Genomic DNA, 5925 nt, shown 5'->3' with positions numbered 1-5925 from the left:
CTTTGTAACAATCACATAATTACACTTCAGCCCCCCTAGTTCAATTAACTTTTTTTAATCACAAAATTAATTTCTTAATTAATTCTTGACCAATGTTAATTAAACAAATATGATTTCTCTCTTAATATATTATTTTTATAATATATTAATAAACCATAATAACCTCTTTCTCTATTATTTCTCCAGTCAAGTTGCTTTGGTGAAGGCAACCCAAAAGGACCATGCACAACCGGGTCAAGTACTTACCAAATATGGTTACGGGCTTAGACACTAATCCAACAGTCTCCCACTTGGATACGTCTAGTAACCATAAATGCAAGTAGAACCCGATTAGCAATCGTAGCTCTCAAAGACGCTGTCGATCTCTGATCTTATCAGTAACATGTCCTTTAGATAAGGGATCGTACAGTCCTCCGTTCAAGATAGCGTGCGGACAAATACATGGAACATAGTCATACTTATTGTCCAACAGTTTGTTTCTCGATCTCAGATTCGTTTGACATAGAACTTAATTGAACACATCAATTCAGTCCTGACCGGGCCCGACACATAAGTCAAACCAAATCATCGAGGGGCCCTGATATCGCTTTTGTCCTCTTAGGATAAAAGGAACAGATAAACTTCGACTTATATGTATTTACTATTCACTAATTAAATCATATACAACAATATGTTTTATAACATCAAGTTACTGATGCGTTTACGCATTATCAATGCACAACCAATTAGCAAACAATAAACCATATATCTAGGTTTTAAGACCATATGATATTATCGTCTTGCGATCACTCGTGATGAATTCCATGAAGTGATTCCAGTAAGCGTGGGTTTATTCCAATGCTCAAAACTTGTTCCTAAGCGCTCATGAACGTTGTAGCAAACTTTTGCTATGTCTAATACTCTTTAAACAATCTACACACCAATTCATGACTGTCTTCATTCATACCTACTTCCAACATATGAACGACTGTGGACCGTTCGAATAATCTTGTTATTCAGGAACTCAAAACATGCAAAAATGAAACAATAGGTAAACAATTAACATAAGACAGTAACATTACTAATAAATAATACTCTTTTATTTAATCATCGAATGTTAATTACAATTTATCTATTACACGTTTCTAAACTATCTAATCTAAACTAATATCGTCCTTCAGTCCGATGCTCCTAGCGTTCTGCAAGTGCTTAACCCTACTCAGTCCCTTCGTAAGGGGATCTGATGGGTTATCATCCGACGATACCCTCTTTACTACGATGAGTCCTTCTTCCACCCGATGTCGAATAAAATGATACTTTTTGTCGATATGTCGAGATCTGCCATGATCCCTTGGTTCCTTGGTCAAGGCAACCGCTCCTTCATTATCATAGAAAATTTCCATAGGCTCTTGTATGGCCGGCACAACTCCAAGGTCTCCGATGAAGTTCTTCAACCATATCGCCTCCTTTAACGCTTCGCTCGCCGCTATATACTCTGATTCGCACGTTGAATCAGCTACGGTCTCCTGTTTGGAACTTTTCCAAGTCACTGCCTCTCCATTTAGGGTAAAGACCCAGCCCGACTAAGAACGGTAGTTGTCCCTGTCGGTCTGAAAACTGGCGTCACTATACCCTCGCACCCTTAAGTCATCACTCCTACCGAGGACTAGGAACCATTCCTTGGTCCTCCGAAGGTACTTAAGAATATTCTTGACTGCGGTCCAATGCGCTTTTCCAGGGTTCCCTTGATATCTGTTGACCATGCTCAAAGCGAAGGCCACATCAGGGCGAGTACAAGTCATAGCGTACATGATTGAGCCAACTGCGGAAGCGTATGGTACTCAGCTCATTTCTGCTATCTCGACTTCGGTACTCGGGCTTTGAGTCTTAATTAATTTGGCATTACTTTGGATTGGTAACTCTCCCTTCTTTGAATTCTCCATACTAAAACGTTTTATACCTTGTCCAAGTAAGTATTCTGACTAAGTCCTATTAGTCTCTTACTCTTGTTTCTCACTATCCTTATTCCCAAAATATAGGCAGCTTCTCCGAGGTCCTTCATAGCGAAGCACTTCCCAAGCCAGGACTTAACTTCCTGCAGCGTCGGGATGTCGTTTCCTATGAGCAGTATGTCTGTAACACCCGTTTATTTATTAGTTAAATAAATAAATTAGTGAACGAATGGTAGCCTAAAATAAATAATTATATATGCAGGGTGTTGGGTTCGAGGAGTTAATTGCCACATTTTTAGAAGTCGGGGGTTAATAGTGTGTGTTTGGGGCTCATTTTATAAATATTTATGAAGGCAGGGGCTATATGGTAATTATTGTACCTAAATTGCAATGGATTTTAATATTGAGGGCTGTTTAGTAATTTGTGGGCTGAACTTGAAAAGGATTTAAGGAATCATGGTATATTGGGTAAATTATGGACTTAAGTTGAAGGGAATTTAGATGGCAGGGGTTAAAAAGGTAAATTTTGGACTCCATTTGAAATGATTTTAGAAGGGAGGGACCATAGTTGTTGTTATGGGAATATGTTTTGAAAGAATCGGGTATATAGCCTTAACTTCACCAGATATCAACCCTAAACCTAGTTATTATGTCTCAGCCGCCACCACCTATTTTCTTTCATCCCCCGATCATCCATGGCCGCCGACGACTACCACTCAGCCGGTCGCTGCCGTTCGAGGCCGATGCCTTGCCGCCGAGTCGAGTTCTTATCGCTGTCGGAGAACCACCGGGATGAGCTCGCCATCACCGTTAAAGCTGAAACCATCGTGAGGCGTCGTCACGGTCGGGGTTATTGTTGCCGCCGGCTGTAGGCGCAAGGGTGGGCGCCGTTCGCTGCCACCGTTCCTTTTTCTCATTCCCTTCGTTCTGCTGTCGTGTTGCTTCAAGTCTCCAGCGAGGCCGTGAACCGCAAGGACCGACCGGCGGCTATCCGCTGCCGCCGCCATCTTGTGCAGCTGCTTCCTACCGTCGGGACCGTCGCATGCCGCCGTGAAGGGGTTATTGTGTTCGACTTTTCGCGATCAGGAGTGTGTTTGTTGCTGTGAAGTAATGGGTGTGATTCTGCTTCAAGATTCGGGTGTGGGGGAGGCTGTTCGACTGGGAACTCAAAGGAACCACCGCCACCACCTCGTGGTGGTGGCTGCCGACTTAAAATCGCCACTGCCGCCGCCATACGCCACCAAATGGGTGGTTAGCTTCCCTCTCCAAGCTGAAGGCGTGATGATGCGTGTGGGTGTTGACTGGATTGCTCGAAAAGGCATCACCACCACCATAGTGTGGTGGCCGCCGCCACTCGCTGCCGTCGGCCACCACCGGTGGTTGTGTGTGTGTGTGTTTAGCCTAATTGTGTGTGTGATATTTTAGAGATTAGCATTGTAAAATGTAACCGGAAAGAAAAATAATGAAGAGAAACTCGAACCACCACCGTAGGGTGGTGGCTGCCGCCTCCTACCGCCACCGGCCGCCGTGTCGGGTGGCGGTGTGCCTTGCCGGATTGTGTTGACTCGTTTGGGGTGCTTGAAACCCTAATGGGCCCAAAGAAACCCTAATGGGCCCAATGAAGCCTAATGGTCTTAGTGAAAACCCTAATGGGCTTAATGATATTCCAGTGGGCCTAATAGGCCCAATAAAGCCCTAATTAACATAAAAGGCCATCAAATTGATAAATGGACTAATATTTGGATTGGAAAACCCTAATTCCAATGAAACCCTAACTTTAATAATTAATCGGGACACACACACGAGAATTATTTAATAACTTGAGATATTAAATAATAATCATTGGCAAAGATTAATCTAAGCGATATTGGACTTAATGGATTAAGTCCTTAGAGGATTAAGTCCTTAATGGGTTAAGTAGGAAACTTAACCCTAATCACCATTTTATGAGAAACCCTAATTTCACTTGGGTTTATTGTTGGACCCTTCTATTGGGCCTTGATGATTGGGTTATTAAATGGGCCATACAAGATCAAGCAATTAGACTAGAATAATCTAATGGGCCTAGGGTAAGGCCCATGTAAGGGGTTTGGGCCCAATTTGGAAAATTGGGCCATAGTTTGGGCCTTAATGATTATATGATGTTGGGCCTCAGTTTGAGACCGTGTGAAGGTTTGGGCCTAATTTGGAAAATTGGGCCATATGTTGGGCTTTGAGCCATAGTTGGAGTTTTGGGCCTTTGGATTGGGCCTCGGGCTTGAATCAAGCCAAGTTAGGGGTAGAGTAGTCTTGTACCCCAAGCATGGACTTATGGTTATGTATTAGAACCCAATTATTAATTGGGTGTTGTTTTGATGTTGACAGTTCGGGAATCTGTCATCCAGCAGCTGGGGTTGAGTCTGTGGGACTTCAGCAGTGTGAGGTGAGTTACCTTCCAGTAGGGGTGGGTCTAAGGCCACAATGCCGGCCCACCAACAGGGGTAGTTGGTAGATAATTGTCTTTGTGATAATTATCTTGGTATGCTTATGTGATATGCTTATGAGATATGCTTATGTGATATGCTATGTGTATCAGTGGTAGTAGCAGGGAATAATTCTTCCCTGACTCGGTCGTTAGGATCGAAGGGTAGGTCAGTACCCCAGATATGTTGACTGTATGATTATATCATGTTATTATATGATAGTGGTGGGGATGAAATAGTCCCCGGTTACCGGTTGAAAGATACTGATGTCGGATACCGGTTGAAAGATACCGATGGCAGATACCGGTTTAAAGATACCGAAGGCAGTTACCGGTTGAAAGATATCGAAGGGGTATACGGAACCCATGCAATGCTTATATGTCTGTTTATGATGTTAGTATGTGATCAACATGTTTATGATGTTAGTATGTGATCAACATGTTTATGATGTTAGTATGTGATCAACATGTTTATGATGTTAGTATGTGATCAACATGTTTATGATGTTAGTATGTGATCAACATGTTTATGATGTTAGTATGTGATCAACATGTTTATGATGTTAGTACGTGATCAGTATGTTTATGATATATATTACTATGTGATAGTGGTAGGGGTGAAATAGTCCCCGGTTACCGGTTGAAAGATACCGATGGCAGTTACCGGTTGAAAGATACCGATGGTATTATGTGGTATGTGGTACGATGGGGGAACTCACTAAGCTTCGTGCTTACAGTTTACAGTTTTGGTTTCGGGTGCTTTGCTTTCAAAGGAAATGAGCCGGCTCGATCGCAGCGCATCACACTATGTTTTCCGCACACGAGATCCTTGGGATTACACTCTGATATGGTTTCATGATATTATATTTGATTAGTAACACTTTGGTTTTGACATGAGACATTATTATGAATGTTTTTATACTAATGGTTTTATGTAATAACTTATTTAAAAATGAAATTTTTTGGCCTTGAATTTTGGGATGTTACAGGTTGGTATCAGAGCCTTGGTTTGAGGGATTCGGACATACTCTCGGGTGTGTCTGAACTCAAACTAAGGGCTTGGTATGAAAATTTTCAAAAGTAAAACCATTTTATAAAAAGGAGTTTGAAAAGAATCTGAAAAGAGAAAAGAACTTTGAGAAGAACAAAGTGTGTGATGCGTGCAATCAGCCGAGCTCAAGTAAGTTTTCCCCAAGATACCCATACATGTTATATTATGATATGATATGATTATGATAACTGCATGCTAGATTAGGGTTAAGGATCTAGGAAGATGCCTTATATGCCTGCTGTATGTGCTTGTTGAGCTACATGATAATACTGATCAGTTAGTGATAGGATAGCCTGTTTAGGTTATGCCTGATTGTGTGAGCCTTAGAATCGCATGCTAGTATAGATCCCTGACAAGAGGATAGACTGATCTGATTGGAATATGTCGGTTAGATTTTCCATTGTCTGAATGCTGCTTGCTTGGTGCTTTGAGGGACTCTTAGTGATGTGAGCTAGCTACTAAGTGAATATGCTAAGTCACGA

Source organism: Lactuca virosa, chromosome 7, assembly GCF_052849685.1.
Source record: "Lactuca virosa cultivar CGN04683 chromosome 7, Lactuca_virosa_CGN04683_v6, whole genome shotgun sequence".
Lineage (NCBI taxonomy): Eukaryota > Viridiplantae > Streptophyta > Magnoliopsida > Asterales > Asteraceae > Lactuca > Lactuca virosa.
Note: the sequence above shows the minus strand (reverse complement) of the source record.